At 39.3% G+C, this 5,549-nt stretch overlaps 1 long non-coding RNA gene across 1 annotated transcript; it reads left to right on the forward strand.

The window, feature by feature from the left end:
• The first annotated feature begins 3,239 nt into the window (after positions 1-3,239).
• LOC124682509 lies at positions 3,240-4,402 on the forward strand. The gene is made up of 3 exons (XR_006996307.1): positions 3,240-3,451; positions 3,602-3,671; positions 3,782-4,402. It is a non-coding gene; the product is annotated as an uncharacterized LOC124682509 (long non-coding RNA).
• Positions 4,403-5,549: the final 1,147 nt, after the last annotated feature.

The following is a 5,549-nucleotide window of genomic DNA, read 5'->3' on the forward strand; positions in this document are numbered from 1 at the left end:
ATGCCCCCCATAGGGGGCCTCACAGCGATCCGAGCACGTGGACCGTTAGATCGTTTCATCGGTGCATCTCGTCCGTTCATTTTGGGCACTCCTTCCGCAGGGGTATTTTCGGTATTTCACACTGGCTGGTATAAAAGCGAGTCTCGAGGGCCAAAAAAACCCTACCCGCCTCGTGCGCCCCCGCCCCTGCGCCGTTCCATTCGTCTCCTCCCACAATCCCCTCCTCCTCGGCCGCCGCCACCGCTGCTCGTTTGGCTGGCCGCCAACCTCCTCTCCGCCCCTGCTTCTCGCCGCCGGCGACTGCGGCCACCGCTGCATCGTGCGGGTATCCCTAATCCCCGCGCGTGGGTGCTCCTCCCCAATCCCCTCGTTCTCCTCCTCTCCCAATCTGGTCACTTCTCTCCTCTCCAGGAATCCCCTTCCTCCATTTCATCTCCGGTGAGCCACCGTCCCTCGCGTCCTCCCTCTCCGGGTCATCAAGGCCAAGGACGAGAGCGAGGTCCTCATGGTAGGCAAGCTGGTGCTGCAGCTCGGCTCTAGCATGGCCGCGCTTTCTACGGAGTTCGTCGGCTCCGGCGAGGCATGGAGGTGGCCGTCGGGCGTGGCCGTCCACAGCGGTGCGCTGGCCGCGCCGGTGAATACGATGGAGCACGAATTTTCTTCCCTCTTGCGAAATCTTGAGCTAGGGTTTGTGGGGGCAGCAGATTCCTGAGTCCACGCCATGAAATCGAGAGCAGGAGGTGGTGCCTTCTGGTAGGTTTTGATGTGCTTCTCATTCTTCCCCTTTGATTTTTTGCAGCCATGGAGCTCCTTTGCCATGGATTGGTTGAGGTGTGCTTCTGGTTGACCCCTGCAGATTCGATTTGTTTTGCTCCTTATTACGTATCTCTCCCTCTGAGATTTTTTCTTCTTGGTATTTTACTCTTCTTCCAATCTGGAAGCGTTTTGGGTCTCTGACCTTTTTTGTTTCTTTTCGATCTCTTCATTACCTCACCGTTTCTTCCAAACAAAATTGCAGGTCATTGTCTTCCTGGAGATTACCGCCTTGGACCTGCATCTCGTGGTACTGCTGTAGCATCAATGCTACAAGATGTGAGGGCCTTTCTCTAAAATCATGAGGGCAACACTCGGTTAAGCTATCCACACGAGGTTTAATTTTGCAACATTGACTTTTCCTCAAAATATGTTTTGTTGTTTTGGTGGTGAGCAGACTAAATGTAGTACTCCATTTTGATGAATTGATGTTACCATACTTTTGAGCAGCAAAAATTCTATCGCTTATCCTGATGGATTTCTTGAACGAGTTGTTGTTACTTGTAGCTTGTTACAAAATACAGATCTGAATCTGACCGAAATATGACCTTTTTCTTAAGTTTCCTAATGTGTTTTTAGGAATCAAAACAATTGTTCTGTAAAAGGATAACATCTCCCTTTACTTTTACTATTGCGTATGCTTCTTTTTCTTGCTGGATCGAGCAAGCACAGTAAGAAAAGAAGTTGTATCAAATGCATTCTGCACTAGCAGGTTCATATGTCTGACATGCCTTTTTTTCATTAGAACTTGCAAGTGGACATCTAAAAGTTAAATATTCCTAATAACTTAGAACATATGTGTTGCTTTGTGGTTAATTGCTTTTCTTTATGGTTATTTGAGTTAAGTGTAGAGTTTAGAAATGAGTTGAACCATATTACTTCAGAGAAGAGATTATGCAACTGCATAGCTGTAGTAGTTGTACTACTTTTGAAACAATACAATTCGGTGTACATTATACCCAGGTCCAGGAAATTTCTCAAGTCAAGTACTATTACTATGTGCATTTAGCAACAACAAAATCATTGATTTAAATATTCATAAATAAAGTACCACTGTTTGCCAAACCTTCGCTTATGTAAAGCCCAGGTTATGTAGGACTGTATCTGTATGGTTAGCTGCACAAGCACCTTCGTGTAAAGTTCCTTTGATTTTCTCACGTTCATTTTTTCCAGGTAGTCCATTGACAACCCATCCACGCCATCGTCCTCGCCTCACAATTTTCATTTGTTATGCATAGAGAACTTTTCAAGGTTGTATTTTTCTTTCGCAACTTTGCTGAGTTTTGAAATGTGCAGATTTCAGTCTCGATGATTATTTGACACCAATTCCCAAGCAATAGAGATGGTGTGACAGTAGGATAATGTACCTGTCCTTTTTTTTGTTCACATAGTTTACCGATACAATTATGGTATGCGTATGTAACGACCAATCTCAGAAATAAGTAGAGTTAGGGCGATTGAGGAAATATGATGGAAAATTATAATTACATGGTCATCCCAAATAGGGATGATTGAATAGAAAATCTATATCGTTATTAGTTCATGAAAGTACCCATAATGTGATAACTTGGATGTTTATGTTCAAGAGAAGGTGCTCTGTTTGGTAGCTATTTATCTCATTTTGGCTGCTTGTTTTCAACTTGATTTTAAGGTATTAGTTCTTCAGTTACCGTTAAATTTTCTTTTGATATTGGTTCATATTACCGAGTAATAAATATTCAAGTAAGAACATTATAATTTCATGTACCATCAGTAACCTCTTACGACATACTCCTATGTGATATGAATTGATAATTTCCTGTTGCATGAACATTGTCCATTATGGTGTCTCCTGTAATATGCTTTGTTTCTCTGTATGTAAGTTTGTCAAGAGATCGGGTAAATATAGGTCCTCATGCAAAACCTTAATTTGTAAACTATTGATCCCTTTTCTCGTGAACCATTTCTTTCCTAAACTTTAACATGCCTCCCTTATATTTGTGATATTTAAAAAATAGAAGGGAATCATCCAACATATATTCTTTCTGATCTTGGTTCTTTATTTGCATCCATATTTATTGAAACGTGTCTACAGATTTACTAATTCATAGGAATGTAGAAAATATAACATGTGTATTAAGTCCTGCTAGCTACAGTCTCTGGCTCAGAGGAGGTCTTCTGATAGCATTTTCGGTGACGAGCATTCTTTTGGACTTTTTAGAAGCAATTCTTAGGCGACGAGCATGTTGAATCTACATAGATTGTTTTCAGGGTCATACACTCTTCCAAAAGGTCTGTTGGTTGATACAGTCATATGTCGTTTTGCCTTTAATAATCAAAATTGGTGTCTCATTCTCAAACTTCTCTTTGTTCAACCACTTAAAGAAGTCTTTGATGGCTTTGATGGCTTCTGTGACAACATTTTGAAGAAAAGCTGCATTTAAAAGCTCAGTGATGAAGCCATTGAAGATGCCCTTGAGAAGGTTCAACACTACCTTTTGTTTTACTGATACTATAAATTTATAGAATAAGGAACTCAGGTTTGACACACAAGGTGTGGAACCGTGAGAAGATCATCATCATCCCCGGCCACTCATCTTCACCAGCGACGAGCGGGCGAACCGATAACTGGGGACTTCTGCAACGAGTGGAAGATTAGGTATGTTTATGCCATCAAAGACCTCATCCATTTTGGAGTATGCCTTATTGATTAGTCCCATTCATATATTTTTTTTAATGTGGGACCATTTTAGAGTTTATTTATTTAAAATAATATTTGTGTACTCAAAAGATTACACTTATGTTGTAGGAAAATTCACAATACAGAGGTGTTTGCCAGATTGTGCCCGCTCAAGAAGGCCCGCTGCTGACTAGACGAGGTATTCTACTGACCGCTTGTGGTTTAGTGGTTTAGCAGTATTGTCTTAACCTGCTCTAATACTTGTATATGTTCTCCTTGGTACTGATTTTCACATGTGCAATGCTGCAGCTTTTGGTCAATTTGCAACTGGAATTGAAATACTAATGCAGGTTTGATATTGGGACTGGAAAGGTTCTTCTCAAGGTATGCAAACAAGTTTAGGTACTCCCAGATATAATTGACATAGTCTTAAATGATAAAGTAAAAAGATGTATCTTTCTTTTAGATGTTATTTTCCATCTTACTGCTACAGGACAAGCTAGCACAGTTTCCTACTGTGTATTAATATAATTTAGTTAGCTTTCTGATAGTTCATTAGAATAACCAGTCTTGCATTTTTGTGACTACTTACAGTAGTTTCTTTGGATCGTCTTCTTGGCTGCACCAAGCCTTTTAAGTTTATAAAAAATTAAAATCTCCATTTTACATGTCTTTTATACATGTCTAAAATGAAAAACATGTGGCTTTTGCCACTGAGTGAAATTGCTTTTTTTTCTTGAAAACGCAATTTCATTTCATTGAAAAGATAGAGTTTACAATCCTCCGAGTAGTTCTGCCATCAACCTGGGATGTCCACTAAATACATGTAACTCTGTTGTAAATTGCTATTTTTGTACTGTCATATTTTACATAGTCTGTATATTTTTCTGTACACATAGCTTCCTGTCTAGCAAAATGTCTAGGCAGCCAGGGTTCGAGACTCACCACCTATCTTAATAACAGGGGTTCCTCCCCATGTTAGTTTGTTTTTGGTCTTTCGAAAAAAAGAAGTCAGTCATGAGCAAGTGCTTGATAAAAGATAGGTTGTCGTTCAAGTGTGTTTATGTACTATCATACCTATGGTCCGGTTTGGTTGTAAGAAGCAGCTCCGCAATTAGTTCATATAAGCCGTTCCTCAATAGGTTCTTAGTTCCTAGAAAATTTGGCTTTACAATTTTGCCAGCAAATGATACGTGTGAGTTGCAAAAATAACACATTCATTTCTTATTTAGTGTGTGAACTCAAGGGAGATGACCATAGAAAGATAGAGCGGCTATTTATGAATATAATTTGGCTGACTAAAATTCAACTTGCTTTGTAGTTACTTTGGTTCCACATATATTTACATTTTAGCCTACTTTGTCCAGTGGCTCAAAGTAGACCCATGTCCCTCTTTCCAATAACTTTTTTTTGTTAATAGAGTGAGCTACAACATTTAGTTTGTGCGTAGTTTTTAGTGAGCAGTGCTTTTGTTTACACAATTTGTACTCTTTTCTATATGGCATTTAAGTCTTTCCTTGGCCCTGCACCGCCTCATGTGGCGTTGTGTTCGGCCATATATGTTCACCCAAGTTTTAAACGAGGTATGTCATGTTGCTTCTCTTTGTCTGTTCATGCAAAGTTCAGTATTCCTGTTCCTAGAATAATCTATGGATAAGAAAGATAGAAAGTATTATAGCAACCATTTACACCAACATTAACTCAGAGTTCCTTCTTAGTCACTGAAGGATCAAACTGTAAAATCGGTGAGAAAATTTACAGATTATCATGGTTTGCAAGAAGCATTAAAAAAATTGCTAAAGACTTGAAGCGTTTATTTAAATAAATAATCCATATAAATAGATTCATAATTTTATCTTTGCATATAGATAGATGCATCATTTTATCTTTGGTTAGGTTTGAAGCATTTATTTTTGTAGTATTTTATTTTCTTATTGCAGAAAAATAATTCATCGTACTTGATTCTCTACAACCCTGTCTATCTTCTTAGTCCGGAAGAAATAACTTTGTACTTGAATTTTCTACTCCCCCTTTTATCCTTGCATAAAAGAAGAATTTTTATTAGCTCTAAAAGGCT

The sequence above is a fragment of the Lolium rigidum genome, chromosome 1 (assembly GCF_022539505.1).
Source record: "Lolium rigidum isolate FL_2022 chromosome 1, APGP_CSIRO_Lrig_0.1, whole genome shotgun sequence".
In the NCBI taxonomy this organism is placed as follows: domain Eukaryota; kingdom Viridiplantae; phylum Streptophyta; class Magnoliopsida; order Poales; family Poaceae; genus Lolium; species Lolium rigidum.